Source organism: Nymphalis io, chromosome 14 (assembly GCF_905147045.1).
Source record: "Nymphalis io chromosome 14, ilAglIoxx1.1, whole genome shotgun sequence".
In the NCBI taxonomy this organism is placed as follows: Eukaryota; Metazoa; Arthropoda; class Insecta; order Lepidoptera; family Nymphalidae; genus Nymphalis; species Nymphalis io.
In genome coordinates, this window is record NC_065901.1 from 1,073,322 (window position 1) to 1,089,033 (window position 15,712).

The following is a 15,712-nucleotide window of genomic DNA, read 5'->3' on the forward strand; positions in this document are numbered from 1 at the left end:
GTCCTTTTCTGTGCCTCTGATAACGTGTATGTAAAATTTCATGATGAAAGGTTGAGTAGTTTTATGCCTGGGCCAGGCATAAAACTGGGGCTCGATGGAAGAGTCACAGTGCACAATTACTTTTGTGTAAAACATTTGCTTTTTCTAATATACGTCTCGAAATCTGCATAACATGTTCCTGACCGTCCTTTTCCACGGTGACCATATCTTATCAAGTGTCCCATTTGTCCGTCCGCCTACCAATTTTATATAAAAAAAAACTAACAACAACAAACACAATAAATGATAAACCAAGTGTATCTAATAATTTAATACCAGTTGTGGTCGACGGTTACTGTTACGCTTCTTAGGTTCGTAGCGTGAAGTTATACAGCCTTGTAACCTTCCTCATAACTCATTCAATGCGGACCACTCCGATTTGCTTAAAACGTAACATACTTTACTTTATAACTTGACGACGAAATGAACGTCCATGAACCATTTCTTTGAAATGTATATATTTTCATCTGCGAAAAACGCCGATACGATGCATACGCCTTGCATGAAGATCTGCCTACATTTGCGTAGGTTTAGGCAACTTTGCTGTCCCATTGATAGGGGTAAACAGAGCTAGAAGCTTAAGCAAAAATAATCAAATAGTTATAATATTAATGGTAGTTCTTGAAATGAGCACTTTCAAACATACAAACTCCAGCTTTATAAAATTATTGTAGAAGTTCCGAGAATGTATTCGTTTGATTAGATTGCATGTATTAGTAATATGATGATTAAATTGTTGGTAAAATTTTAACATCCTGTGTATGCTTTGGTGACTAATATTATTAATAGTCTTAATGTTGTGATGCTTTGTTGTATTCGTATCGGGCAGACGAGGTAGTTGGTATTAAGTGGTCATCCTCACTCATAGAAATAGACAATACAAGTAGTTGAAACTAAATCTTTAATGCACAGAGATCCACAGGATCCTAGAAATTGCACTGAGTCTTTCACCCTTCACAATTAATGTTTAGTAGTACAATAAAGGATGAGTGGGTGGTATAAAATCCAGAACGCGTATAATATAATGGTATGATTGATGTCTTGTAGTATTTAAATACGAATACAATTGAGTTTTGCATAATACATTATATATATATATATATATTGCTGCTTTTTCATTGAAAATAGGTAGGCAGACCGGCAAACGAGCCTCTGATGATAAGCTGTCAGCACCACATTGGTACTGTAAGAAATATTAATCGTCAACTTAGGAAACTAACATTGATGTCTCTCGTGCCAATTATACCTGTGAGTTATATTGAATCACTCACCCATCACACCAACACAACAATACTAAGTATCGATGCTTGGCGGTAGAATATATATTGAGTGGGTGGTACCTACACAGGTGGGCTCGTACGAAGCCCTACCACCCATTGAATGAATGAGTGATTAGTTTCAGATAACCGTTGGATAAAGGACATGTGGTTTAAATTAGTAAAGAGGTTAGATTTGTGGATGCTAATTAATACGTTCATTCAATAAAACATGATTTATATTTTAACTTATTGCAAAATCATTATTTTGAAATTATTATTTATGTCTCATTGTAGTATGAAATTACGAGTCAGTATTTTGATAAGGCGAACAGAACAGATAACAATATTATGAAATAAACTAGCATCATATGACTTAAAAATATATACGTATTTGTGCGTTTTCAGTTGCCTTTTTATATATTACCGAACATGGGAATAACCATATTTATTTGTTTTTGCTTAGTGACACTAATCGCCGAATTGTTGAATAGTTGATTGTTAAAAAAGCCGTCCTTAAAATCAAAATTCTTCCATTGCGAAGTGCACCACAAAACAAAGATTTCTTCTAAATTTCGAGCGTCTATGTCTCCCTATATTTAATTAATGACCTAAATATATAAGCACAGAACGATCGTTCTGTTTGTACAATATATTATCTTTGTTATCGTCACTAAATTGTTTCTATTGCTTAGATATGCTTGTCCACTTTATTGTCGCCATTTTATGTTTGGGGAACTTTACTCGGTTTTCTGATGACGTAACATCGCTGCAAATTGCCCTATAAAAGTTATTTGTGTTGATTCCTCTCCTTATTTTGCTTGTTAACTACGTTTTTAATGGCAATAATAGATTCGTTAGGTAATTCGCGTATTATTTTTATCAAGTTTAATAACAAATAGAGCAAAATCGTCGTTTGGAATGTAATGAGATAAATAGGATGTGATTAAAAAAGTGTTAATAATATGTCTATTAATTCAAGTAAAAAATTACTCAAAAGTATAAAAAAAAAATGTACCCTCGTGTCACTCGGTGTGATGTAAGGATTACATTACACCATACATCTTTATCTGTTCAGGCTTTTAAAGGCTATAGTGGAATAAAGAAACTCACTTTTTTGGACAGTCGTGTAAAAATAGTAATATCATTTATAATTAAAGAAAACCAATCAAAAAATATAAATTGACAAAAATACACAGTCGTTAATAAATTAAATGTATTTTTCGTATTATTACAATAATATATAGTAACGAAGTATAAGTTGAGTGTAGAGAGGAGTACTGCGGGACTCCAGAGTGCTACTGATATACAAAACTCAACAAGTTATAGGCCCGGATTAACTACAATCACTGACACGATATAAAATATTTTTTGCTTTCAAAAGAACATTAGAACTATTCTAAACATCTAAAATATTAGCGTTAATAAATTTCTAGGTATTTTTTCGTGTCGATAAGTTAAATGTTTACAACATATTTTATCAAATACAATTCGCTTTTATATTGTTGAAAATAAATTATTTTGAACAAGCTGGTGTATTGATTAAACCCCTATACTATTATTCATTGAAATTATCAGGGCATGTCTAAAGTTATTGAGAAACTAACATGCATTGAATATTATTCGTTGTAAATAATTATTATAATGTTATATTGTGATAAATTATGATGGACTTTTCGTTCTATATAATATAAGGAAATAATAAAAAAATTCATATAAACATATAATATATAAAAATACAATATGTAAAATCTCATCTTTAGCCTAATCCAATTACAGGACGACTATAGACAGCTTGAGTAATCTGTGGTATTTATTTATGGATTCGTGAAAAAATTGCGATATGAATATCGGCTTTATGTTATCGAAACTTTAGAAGTAGAATAGTGACTAGTTTTGGGTTATAAATAAATATCTATTATCAAGTGCGTACTGTTTGTAGTGCTTGATTAAATTATAATTTCCATTAAAAATAGGCTGTAATAAAAATTATTATCAAATCAACTAAATTCAAAATATACATTATTCAAGTAGGTTCTTGCGAGCAAGTTTAAATCGAAATTTTACAAGACTAAACCAAATTTAAAGCTACCACCGTGTCGGAACGTAGATTCTACCGAAAAGAACCGGTAAGAAACTCAGTAGTTACTCTTTTTCGACAATCAAGTTACATAGATTAAAAAATATAGTTACATTATTATTTATTTACACACAAATATATTTCTAATAAAGAAGAAATTTCTAGAAAATATTAATACATATATATATTTGGTATGTTTTAATCAACTTCGTTGTGTAATAAGATGTGTTGTATTTGTATATCGTTAGTATATTTAAGGGAACTGAAGCATGTCTGTTACGTATTACGTTAATGAACGGAATCGATCAAACATCACGCAAACGCGCGCCGTGTTTATGTGTCGGAATATTTTTATATACATTATCTAGATATGCGTCTGTGTTCTCATGGAATATGGTTGCAGATAAAAATCTATTGAACTTTTATATGCGAGCCGTGATCTCCTTAATTTTTTTGAATGATTGACGTACAAAATACCCAAATGCAGATTTTCGTAATATTAGTTTATATTTTTTACTTTTGTATCAATAGTAAAGTAATTGCTTTTTTTTAATATATTCTAGACGGATCTTTTAATCACAAACACGCAGAACATAATATCTAACTTGTCTACAGGGCATCGATGGAGAAAGGAATAGTCAATATTATGTCTTAGAGTCAATGGGTGTAGGAGACCAGTTCGTCAGGTGACCTATTTGTCCAGGCATACCAGTCCATGAAAGCAGGTTTCCGTCCTTCCTTCCTCTGCGTGTTAAATGTTACCGGTTCGCTCGTGGCGTGAAATTATATAACCCTTCTCAATATGTAATACCTATATGATTCTTTTTTTTTCAAATTGTTTTTGGGATTAGCGTGATAAAGTAACAAAAACTTCAGCTTTATAAAATTATTATTATGTTACGTTACGTTATACAGATTTTCAGCTTACTTCGACTATTTATCGAGCTGCTGTTTTTACTCTTCGAAACATCAAAAGTAGTGAGTTCGGGTATTCGTCCTGCCTCGTCAAAACTGTGTGTGGTGCATGTATGCCTGTTACTATGTATAGATATATAACGTTAAAGTTGCCATTTGTATGCCTGTCACACCCACTCGACCTTCCTATGAGGTCGCGATAAAATTAAATAATATACCTTATCTTAACTGCGACAACTCGACGCGTGCGACGTGACTGCATGCTTCCTTCATTTAATGTACCGTCATTCGAATGGATTCCATAAATAGTTTTCAGCTTAACACTAGCCAGTTTAAAAATATAATTAGACAAAGAGTCGTGAGTATGAATTGTAGACAATTAATTTTAATGCCGCCCTTTATTATTGATGATATTATTGCTGATGTAACTGATGTAAGTATGAGTGTGTGTGCTTATTCGTGGAAACTGAATTTATTTACTGGATGTTGCTATGGTGACTTTAACCACGGGCGAATGAGCTTTGATCCGTAAATGACGTCACATTCAAAATCCATTCGAACAACTGAATATGTTTTAGTAAGGCAGGCGAGGACTCGTTAACGTGGTCTATCTAACCACTTTAAGTGGATAAAGTGGAAGTGGCTTACACTCCGTGAACCTTTTCATTAGACCTAATATGTTATGTTACATATGAGTGCATAAATCAAATGGAAACATTGCAAAAGAAAGCATTGTTGTTTGTCAGTAGAATAATTGAGGGGCATCCCTAGGGGTATTGGTAAGGTATCTGGTTGATATATACACTATGAATACCTATATAAAAATATACGTGACTACGAAAAACGTTACATTTTACAGCATATCGTGTTTTTATTGTATACCAAAACGACGTATGTTCATGTTTTATATTTATACTCCTCAAAAAGGGAGAGGAGGCCTTAGCCCAGCAGTGGGACATTTACAGGCTGTTACTTACTTACTTACTTTAAGTAATTTTTTTTTTACTGGTGGTAGAGCTTTGTGCAGGCTCGTCTGGGTAGGTACCGCCCACTCATCAGATATTCTATCGCAAAACAGCAGTACTTGGTATTGTTGTGTTCCGGTATGAAGGGTGAGTGAGCCAGTGTAATTACAGGCACAAGGGACATAACATCTTAGTTCCCAAGGTTGGTGGCGCATTGACTATAAGCGATGGTTGACATTTCTTACAATGCCAATGTCTAAGGGCGTTTGGTGACCACTTACCATCAGGTGGCCCATATGCTCGTCCGCCTTTCTATTCTATAAAAAAATGTAAGCAATATGTCAAATCTTATCTTACCTTCTTAATCAGATTATAAATAAAACACCATCTTTATCTTTCATTTTGAAATGTCTAATTTAAATTTACCCCTTGAAATGGATCTAAGCGAGATGTAAACCTACACAAAAATTTACTATTGTCACGATATATTTTTTTGGAAACTATTTGCCTATTTATTAATTACAGATTTATACTTTGATTCTTGTGAATCAAAATCAAATTACACGATTTAATATGAGGTAATTTAATATGTGATAATTTATTTTAATATTTAATTTAACTGCCTTACTAAAACATATTCAGTTGTTCGAATGGATTTTGAATGCGACGTCATATAATTAAATATTTCCAGTACAATAACGCCTTTAGATTGCTGATGGGGTTTCCTCGCTTCTGTAGTGCTTCAGGGATGTTTGCTAAAGCGAATATAGACTGTTTTTACGCATTAATGCGAAAAAAGTGTGCATCCTTGGTTCACAGGGTGCGGGCCAGCTCAAACAAAATTCTAATCATGGTTGCTAACAGACTAGACTGTATATTTATAAACCAGTAAATTGTATAAGTAGTAGATAGGTAGATAATAGTAGTGTATATTTTAAATTTTGTAATTTTGTATATGAGTCTTGTTACTTGAATAAATAAATTATTATTATTATTATTAATGAAACATTTTGTAAGATTTGAATAGACAATAGCGCTTTACCCGCAGTTTTGCTGCCATCATAATCCAGAATCTAACCTAATATCAATTTTCGTAGCTATTTCTTCAAAAATTAAGAATTTTTATGCAAACTTTCATTCCCTTTATCACTATCTGAGGGGTTAAATTTTCAAAGTGCTAACTTACTCTGTAAAAGGTATGTAAATTTTCATGATGTTTGCCTCAATCGTTAGGGCTATGCTTTGATATGTCAGTCAGTCAGTCAGTTTTTCAGTTATGTAATACAGAAGTGTTACAAAACAGCTAGGTTGCTACACTTTAATAGACTTATCGGAATTTTATTTTGAAAATAGTCTAGCGGTTAGAACACGTGAATCTTAGATTAGAAGATTGCGGGTTGAAAGTTAAGATTTAAAAAATGCACTGCCGAATTTTTCATATTCTTAAATTGTTTTTATAAGTCACCTCATGCTTGGCGGTGAAGGAAACCGCCTTGAGGAAACCTGCACGTGTGGTACAATTGGCCATACGCGTTTCTCGTAGCGTAATTAAATAAGCAACGAACCTTCTCTTTAACAGGAGAAGAGACCTTACCTCAGTAATAGGACACTCACATGTTGTTTTAGTTTAACATCTATAACATCATCAACGGCCTTACTTATAAACTTTGCTAGCAGCCGTTTTGTCAAACACTGATTTCGCTCTTTCTATCATTATTGATTTGACATTGGAAAGAATAAGACAAAGCATTGTTTAACTAATCACACCCTAAATAACGCCCACTATTTAATTAATTATCATTAATAATTGACTTCGAATGAAGGAAATGAATGCGTGGTTATGTTTTTATTATGTGTTAATTCACCTTACATTCCTATATTAAATAACATGTATTGCATTATATATGAAATTTGATCTCATTTCGCTCCACTATGTCATCCGATCCTAAGATAGAAAAATATTTATGTAACATATTTCTAAGCTATGATATCGCATTTGAAATTGGCCAAGACCTAATTGTTTGGTAAATAATACTGTGTTTATATAGATGTAATAATATAGATGATTACTTCCTTTTTTTTCTTCACATATTTCTTTCTTTTTTTCTTTCTTTTTCTTTGCATCTTCACAGACGTGTTGTCTTTTGTGTGACTCGTCTCTCTGTGTGGCATTTACTCAGCCTCACAATTTAAAACCGACTACGAGCCGGTTGCCGTGTTTGGTAGATACTTGCCTTTCACGCCGAAGGTTGTGAATTCGATTCCTACCCAGAACAGACATTTGTGTGCATGAATATGTCTGTTTGTCCTGAGTCCGGGTGTAATTATCTATATAAGTAAGTATTTACGAAAGAAAAGTAGTATATGTAGTTATATCATTTGTCTGTTTCCATAGTACAAGCTCTGCTTTATTTGGGATCAGATGGCCGTTTGTGAATAATGTCTCAGAAAATAAAAATAAAATATGATTATAGTTGACAATATAAATATGCAAATTTATGTCTACCACGATGTGAATGTTGTCATCCTTGAAGGGGTATTATTGATTTATTGGTATTCCTTAGCCGGTCAGGATGGTATTCGCCATTCAGACCATAATTAGGTCATTTCTGTTATGGATTGTCATTTGTTAATTGTATCACTCATATTGTTTTAGCTTTGATGAAACGATATATTATCCTATATGTAGTATATGTATTTTTTTTTTCAAACCTCATTTGTTACATGGTAAGAGTGCGAATTTTTTTGTGTCGATGGAACTATTTATTGCTAGCCGCCTCGTTCGCCCGGTCTGTAACAAATTTTATCAAAATCCGTTTAGCGGTTTAGCTCATTAGCTTTTTCTTTTTTTTTTTGTTTTTTATAGAATAGGAAGGTGGACGAGCATATGGGCCACCTGATGGTAAGTGGTCACCAAACGCCCTTAGACATTGGCATTGTAAGAAATGACAACCATCGCTTATAGCCAATGCGCCACCAACCTTGGGAACTAAGATTTTATGTCCCTTGTGCCTGTAATTACACTGGCTCACTCACCCTTCAAACCGGAACACAACAATATCAAGTATTGCTGTTTTGCGGTAGAATATCTGATGAGTGGGTGGTACCTACCCAGACGAGCTTGCACAAAGCCCTACCACCAGTATGTTAAAGCGTAACAGGCAAATAGGTAAAGTTACTATCGTATTTATTATATTAGTATGGATAACAATAGTATGGGTTGTTGTTTAAACTTTTTGGAATAGAATAGCGTACATTAATGATAAGAGCAATATTGGATGACATCATAAATAGATATGCATATTAAATTACATTTTGCAAATTCGGACAATTGTATCTGGCGGACGATTGTATCTCGAACATTAACTAGGTTTACTGCGGCTCCGATAGGCCTCATTTCGTTTGCCTCTAATTGGTCCATAAACACTTATCTAGAACATTCCATTCCCTTCATTACCACTCCGAGCCAAATTGTTAACAACAAGAATAGCAGATCCATAATCGCATGGCTTTATAGAACTCACCGTCGAGGTTACAGTTTCAACAAACGGAACTGAAATTAATTTGTAGGAAAATTATCTTCAACGTGAAATCCGGGGAGATTCCGATTCAATATATAATATTGTTAAAGCCGTTTATGGACGACAGAACTGAAATTGGTTCACGAATATGATCATCTCTGTAATATACTCAATATTGTTATTATTTCGAGCGAAATACAACGGTGATACCAACGCGAATGACCTTAGGAAACTGGAGCGTGGCGTACGAACATATCATAAATTGAACAATATAAGGATTCCCCGCAGCTAGATGCCTCTTCGAGCGAACTTCCTTTCAGCCCTGGGAATATGTTCGGCTCGTTTTGTTGTGTTTTCGAGTTAGTAACGGCAAATTGTCGGATTACACAACTTATAAGTCGAACGGTCAACAGAATCGCGAATCTTCTTATATAACTACTTTACGAGCGGCTTCTGTTTTTTGACGATAGAAATTGTTTATTTTGGAAACATGGGGTGAACAAAATAACTTTACAGCACGTTATTTGAATGACGCTTTGTTGGTGTTTCGAATTAGGAGTTTTGTTTTGTTTTACATCGTTTTGTGAATTACGGTGTCGCTGCGAATGAGGAATGTTCTCGGCTGGCACGTTCTGTTTTTCCTTTCGAAAATATTAACTTTCCAGATGTTTTGTCGTAATATCTATGATTTATGTTTGCATTTTTTTATTGTATACTAAACACAATCAGTTTTCAAATGATTAGTTGTGGTTTATATTCTAGTGTTTTGGTAGGTATTTGGTTTGGTATTGGATTTGAAAATTCGTTATAATAGCATCATAAAAAGCTGTTAATCTGTTTCATTTTTTATAATTGCAAATTACGGCATTCAAAACTGTCATATTAAATACCAAAAGCTGCTCGTTGACTGTCAAAGAGTTAATAAAATAAAATAAATTTCCCGCAACACGTTACTTTGCTAGTTTACCTTGTTATAGTTTGTGCACTAAAAAATTCAACGTGTCCGTCCTCCGGGAATGCAATCCTCTTTCGAACTCCATATGTTTATTCGGTAAAAATATAAGTTCCTTCTATTTTTAATACAAAATACTTATATCCACCGTTTAATCTGAAAGGCTATTGGTCGAACATAGCTGATGACGTACTAGGCGACCAATAAGCGTTCAGTATTTAATTGTATTAGTAAATCTGACTTTTCTCATCAATTCAGAAACTAGCGGTAAATCATACATATATACTTATATTTTTTATACAATATCTAACTGAACTTAGAAGAATTGCATTTTCATACGATGTAAAAAAATTGCAGTTTTTATAAAAAAAAAAATCATAAACCTGATTTATTTCATGAACAAAAACCTTGTAAAGTATCGATAGTCTCTTTTTTATTTTTTATAGAATGGCAGGCTAGTTATCGTCCGGCTGTTGAGAGTATGCGTTCCTGACCTTTGTCAGTTGGTCATGACTATGATACAATACAACAATAAACAGTTAACATAACCTTGTAACAGTGCAGTATGGAATTAATATATTTAAATTAAATGAATATATAATATTAGGGGTATTTTATAATTAAACGTAAAGTTGACGTTGTTTATCAGTAGCGGAAATAAACGATAGTAAAGTTTTTATCATAAATTCTTCATATGTTCAAAGTTCCATCGTTTAATCCCTTGCCCACTCATCCTCAAACCGAGTTAGAATTACTTTAATCGGTAGAATAACCTATCCTATCTAGATCAGTTCACCACCCTACTACAGGTAAAATTTATGATGTTTAATAACCACAATTATGTTGTTTGATAATAATACTTAGGATTATTTATAGGTTCAAGGTTCAAGACTAATGCGTCAGACAATATATTAGATGAGCTTATGAATTGCAAATCAACAATCCGGATGTCAAAACCGAGAGCAATAATAATTTGGCGTTTATATACACTACTAAATATTCATTACTCTGGAATAGATGCCGTGAACGGTTACTAAATTTACGTCTAAAATATTTGCTTATTTCGCTGAAAATCGCTTTGTTAAATATTAATATTATTTTGTAGCTAAATTGTTTCGCATGTACCATGTCTCTATAACTACTATATAGTAAATTTATTTAATATATTTATATATACATATACGTTATTTACTTACTAGAATATAATACGTAGACATATGAATGTTATAAATGAGTTGCATATAATAGTTGTTACCATTTCGAATAATGATCATCAACGTCATTCGTTTTCCCTTATCCTATTTATTTGCGTTTTGTGCATGTGTGTGCATGTGTGAGCAAACACCGTGTGTGTTTGCTTGGATGCGTTTTTATATGAGTGTACCAATACTTCATACTTAAAATGTTGTACATATTATGATATTAATTATTATTACGCCATCACACGTGTCAAATTTAGATAATATATACTTGTAAGTTTCATACACGCGATATACACAACCGAGACGATCTCATAAACAAAATGCCAGCACAGTTTGCAAGATTGGTTGACGTTTATGGTTATAGCTCCATTCCTTATGGTCGTAGCGTGAAGTTATATATCCTGTAATCTTCTTTAATAAACGCAAAAAGGTTTTAATGGTCGTTTAAAGCATTTAATAAAAGCCTTCATATATTTCTGATTAGCCTAAAGACTGGTAGAGATCGCTATTTCGGCATTAGTCCGCCTTTGTACCGACTTACCAACATCAATGATTTGGTCAATAATTTTTATATTAGAATTTTAATTTGTCTCAATTGCGCAACGGTTTAATGGTCGCCTAAAGATGTAAAAGTCGCAGGTTCGATCCTTAACCCTGGGGCTATTCTCGTTACACTCGTAGCACAGCTCTACGTTTAAGTTGGCTATATACCTTCTTTTTTTTTTTTTATAGAATAGGAAGGTGGACGAGCATATGGTCCACCTGATGGTAAGTGGTCACCAAACGCCCTTAGACATTGGCATTGTAAGAAATGTCAACCATCGCTTATAGCCAATGCGCCACCAACCTTGGGAACTAAGATTTTATGTCCCTTGTGCCTGTAATTACACTGGCTCACTCACCCTTCAAACCGGAACACAACAATATCAAGTATTGCTGTTTTGCGGTAGGATATCTGATGAGTGGGTGGTACCTACCCAGACGAGCTTCCACAAAGCCCTACCACCAGTACCTACTATGCTTTTAAAAAAATAGTCAAATTTGCATCTGACTATGCATAATCTATTAACAAATTAATTAAAGATACAAAAGCGCTGAACTTTTCATGACCAACCGTGTGTTTATAAGTGAAAATCGATAATTATAGCTGACAGTATAATGAAGCTATGTTATTCAGTTATTCTCTAGGCATTGACGTCATTGCACACGGTAAACATAAGAAATGGGACATGTGGGCGTTAGCTATTTTCTGTTTAATTTAACAATAACATGTCTCGAACTATCAGACATATAGTACAAGTACATGTTTATAATGGATTTTTAGAATTAAAATTAATAATATTATAATAGTTTTGACTACGGTGTCTAATCTCAAGGACTAAGGAAGAAGTGGGAGCGTATTGTTGTGCACAACTGTGCGCAAACACAGGTACACTCTTTGTACTATCGAAGAGAGATTATATATGTGACCGAATGCTTGCAAACATCGTAACTCTAGACTAATCTGTTAATTTTTTGACAGAAAAGTTAAATGAAATTTTATTAGTCCAAACCAGGTTTGAACTTAGATTAATGAGGTACTTCAATCTAAAAATAAATCTAAATATTATAAGGTTAAAACTTTGTTTGTTTGAATCTACTAAAACGATTTGCAGAAGTGTTAGTTTTTAAAACATTATGACATGATGCTAAGAACGATGAGGGAGCTAGTATTATAGACCTACAAATCAACAGGAATAACTCTGGAAATATATAAAAAAATCATAGAAATGATAGGTATGTTTGTTTGAACTTATATCGTTGCTTAGACATGTATATAAAGTATGTATAAAATAAATAACTATGTTTTTTTTATAAAAATATATCTGGAAGTATATCTGGAATAATAAAATATTTCAAATAGAAGATTTAGGAAAAGTTTCTACAACGATATCATTTCCAGTCTCGTTCTATTTTATAGCTAGGTTAGCGGAATGGTCTTTTAAAGATACAACTGCACTTCTCAAAGCGGTCGTGCGATGTGCAACAGTTTATTATTATCGTTGATTCTAATTTGTGGTCTAACTAATCTTACATTGGATATATTCCAGCGAATTTACCGTAAAATGTTATATGTTACCGTAAACGTGTGGTGCCTAGAAATTCAACTCTTAAGGCAGGACATCAAAGGATCTATATTCGTTCCGCGAACGTTGATCAAGTTGTCAGGCGCGGCACGTTCGTACTGTCACGTTATGCTGTTTTCCGTGGTCAGGAAACTTACGTGGTCAAGGAGTCGTTTTCAACTTACGTAACTTGGTGCTATCATTATGTGAATGTTTATGGCGAAGCTTAAACTACACGTAAGTAAGTGACACCGGTCGAGTAGAGGGTATATATGCGTCTGGTTTAAAAATACTATTGGAAAGTGAAGATCTCTTACGTAAAAGAATTACTACTTCTCGGTAGGATTAGCGTTTTGAACAGTAACTTTAATCTTGTAAAATTGTGAATATTTGGTATTTTTATACAATTCATATTAACTCTAATTATTATTTATTGTTCTAGGAATGCAATCTTTTATGTAATATGTTTCATAAACATATTTTAATAGTGAACACTTTAATAAACTAATGATCGATACTTCAATCTGCATTTGAATTAAACTTGGAACAATATTTTACTTCTAAAAACTGTGATGATGAACAAATATTTCAACTACTGAAGCACCTTGACCTCAAAAGGCAATTGTTTCTCCACGCTGCCTGCACCGCTTCGAGCTAGGCTCGATGAGGACCGACCTTGCCCTACGCTCAATGGCGTGCATTAAATATTCAGCGGTTCGAGTTCAGAGCCGGAAAACGAATAGATTTTATCGCTTCACTAGCGCTACTGGTTCTAAATAAAGATGCTATGTTCATATGAAACGGGCTTAGTAATATGTTATTCATTTTGCATACAAGTTACACATACAAAACTAGAGCGTTATAGTTTATATAATATATTAGTTCATTTTTAATGCGATATTTTGGTTCAATTAGAAAAACGTCTAACGGTCTTATTTACTTGTCTATTTGGTTCTTAGAATGTCCCTCAGGACGAATCGAATGTACGAATTCGGAAATTGGAGGAATGACCGCTTCAATGAAAATGATTACTAAACAACGATCTCGAAATTTCATGTGTTTGAATATTATAGTTGAATCAACACGGTGGTAATCATTCAGTCAGAACCCGACTGACCTGGTCCTGCTTATACATAACCAATTGTCGTGGTCATATGTTAAACTATAAATATAATTTTATATACTTTAGATTTATTCAGCGATGTGTTACACTAAAGTGGATATAAAAACCTTATCCATGTGAAAATACATGCATGTGCTAACTTCCTTAGCGGCAAACAGTTTCGAAGTGTATTAATTTTAAACAGATACACAAACGCCTATATATATTTAATAGTAAAAGCCGCGGTTTCGAAAGCGCGGATTTGAGTTTGTGATGAAAATCTTTTAAAATATGTTATTTTAACGTACATAAAGCCTATTTGAATTGCACAAATAAAATATTTAAATTATAAGTTAGCAGCGCTAGTTTAAAATAAAAAAGGTGATCGTTTTGGTTACTTTTTTTTGCGCAATTGTTCAAAAAAAAACACAGACAGAAAGTTCAATTTTATATATTTGTATATACGTATAAAGATTCTTGTTCATATCGTTGTTAGGAAATATGTATTGAATATTGTTTATCTTTACGAAGTTAATTGTTTACTCCGACTCAAGTAAATGCAGGATGCAAACATCACGCAACGCGGGTAGTTGAATAACTAACCTAATTAACAAGTGAAGCATGCGTGAATGTATTCGGTACTAAGCTTGTTATCTTCAGTGACTTTCCTTGCTACCTTATTTATATTATAAATACGTCATAAATTGTCTCCTTTGATCTGGTGGCCTAGCCGAGATGGCCTAGTGGTTAGAACGCGTGAATCTTAGATCGTGGGTTTAAACCAGGCAAGCACTACTAAATTTTCATTTGCTTAATTTGTATTTATAATTCATCTTATGCTTGACGGTGAAGGAAAACATCGTGAGGAAACATTGGAGTAGCGTGGTGAAATAAGCTCCAAACCTTTTCCTCAAAAGGGAGGCCTTAGCCCAGCAGTGGGCCATTAACAGGCCTATACTGTATTACTGTACTGTACTGATCTGGTGGATGAATGAAGTAGGTAGGCAGACGAGCAACCTGAAAGTAAGTGGTCACCACTGCTTATAGACATTGGAGAAATGAAAAATATTAACAATTCGTTTCATTGCAAATGCTCTACTAATCTTGGGAACTATGTCCCTTGTGCCTGTAGTTACACTGGCTCACTCGCCCTTTAAACCGGAACACGACCGTACTAAGTAATGCTTTTTGGCCTTTTCGTCCGTTAATATTATTATATTTATTTATTTTATATTGTATGCAATCTATGTGTATGTATATATATATATACACGTTTGCAGTTTCCGCGACACACCTTTGCACTATAATATCTACTATGGCGTAGACGCTAAAATAATTTACCTTTCTGTACCCTGATAACGTGTATGCAAAATTTCATAATGATCCCTTCAATAGTTAAGACGGGAAAGCGTAACAAACAAACATACTAACTTCGATATTTATTTTGCCTAATAAGCTTCATTCAGCTAAGAAACTTGTCCACACTATTCTATAGTATGTATAATTATTTCAATAATAAAACTCAGAAATTTTAATGCTTAGACAAACTTACAGATATTTTTATAAATATATAGA

At 33.4% G+C, this 15,712-nt stretch overlaps 1 protein-coding gene and 1 long non-coding RNA gene across 7 annotated transcripts in view; both read left to right on the top strand.

Moving 5' to 3' along the window:
- LOC126773458 (uncharacterized) overlaps positions 1–15,712 on the top strand; it is a 417,434-nt gene that overhangs the window by 25,703 nt on the left and 376,019 nt on the right. The window contains exon 2 of the long non-coding RNA XR_007669736.1: positions 5,332–5,457. This is a non-coding gene — a long non-coding RNA (uncharacterized LOC126773458). The remainder of the gene's footprint in view (positions 1–5,331; positions 5,458–15,712) is intronic.
- LOC126773327 (furin-like protease 2) overlaps positions 1–15,712 on the top strand; it is a 255,204-nt gene that overhangs the window by 6,297 nt on the left and 233,195 nt on the right. The window lies entirely within an intron of this gene.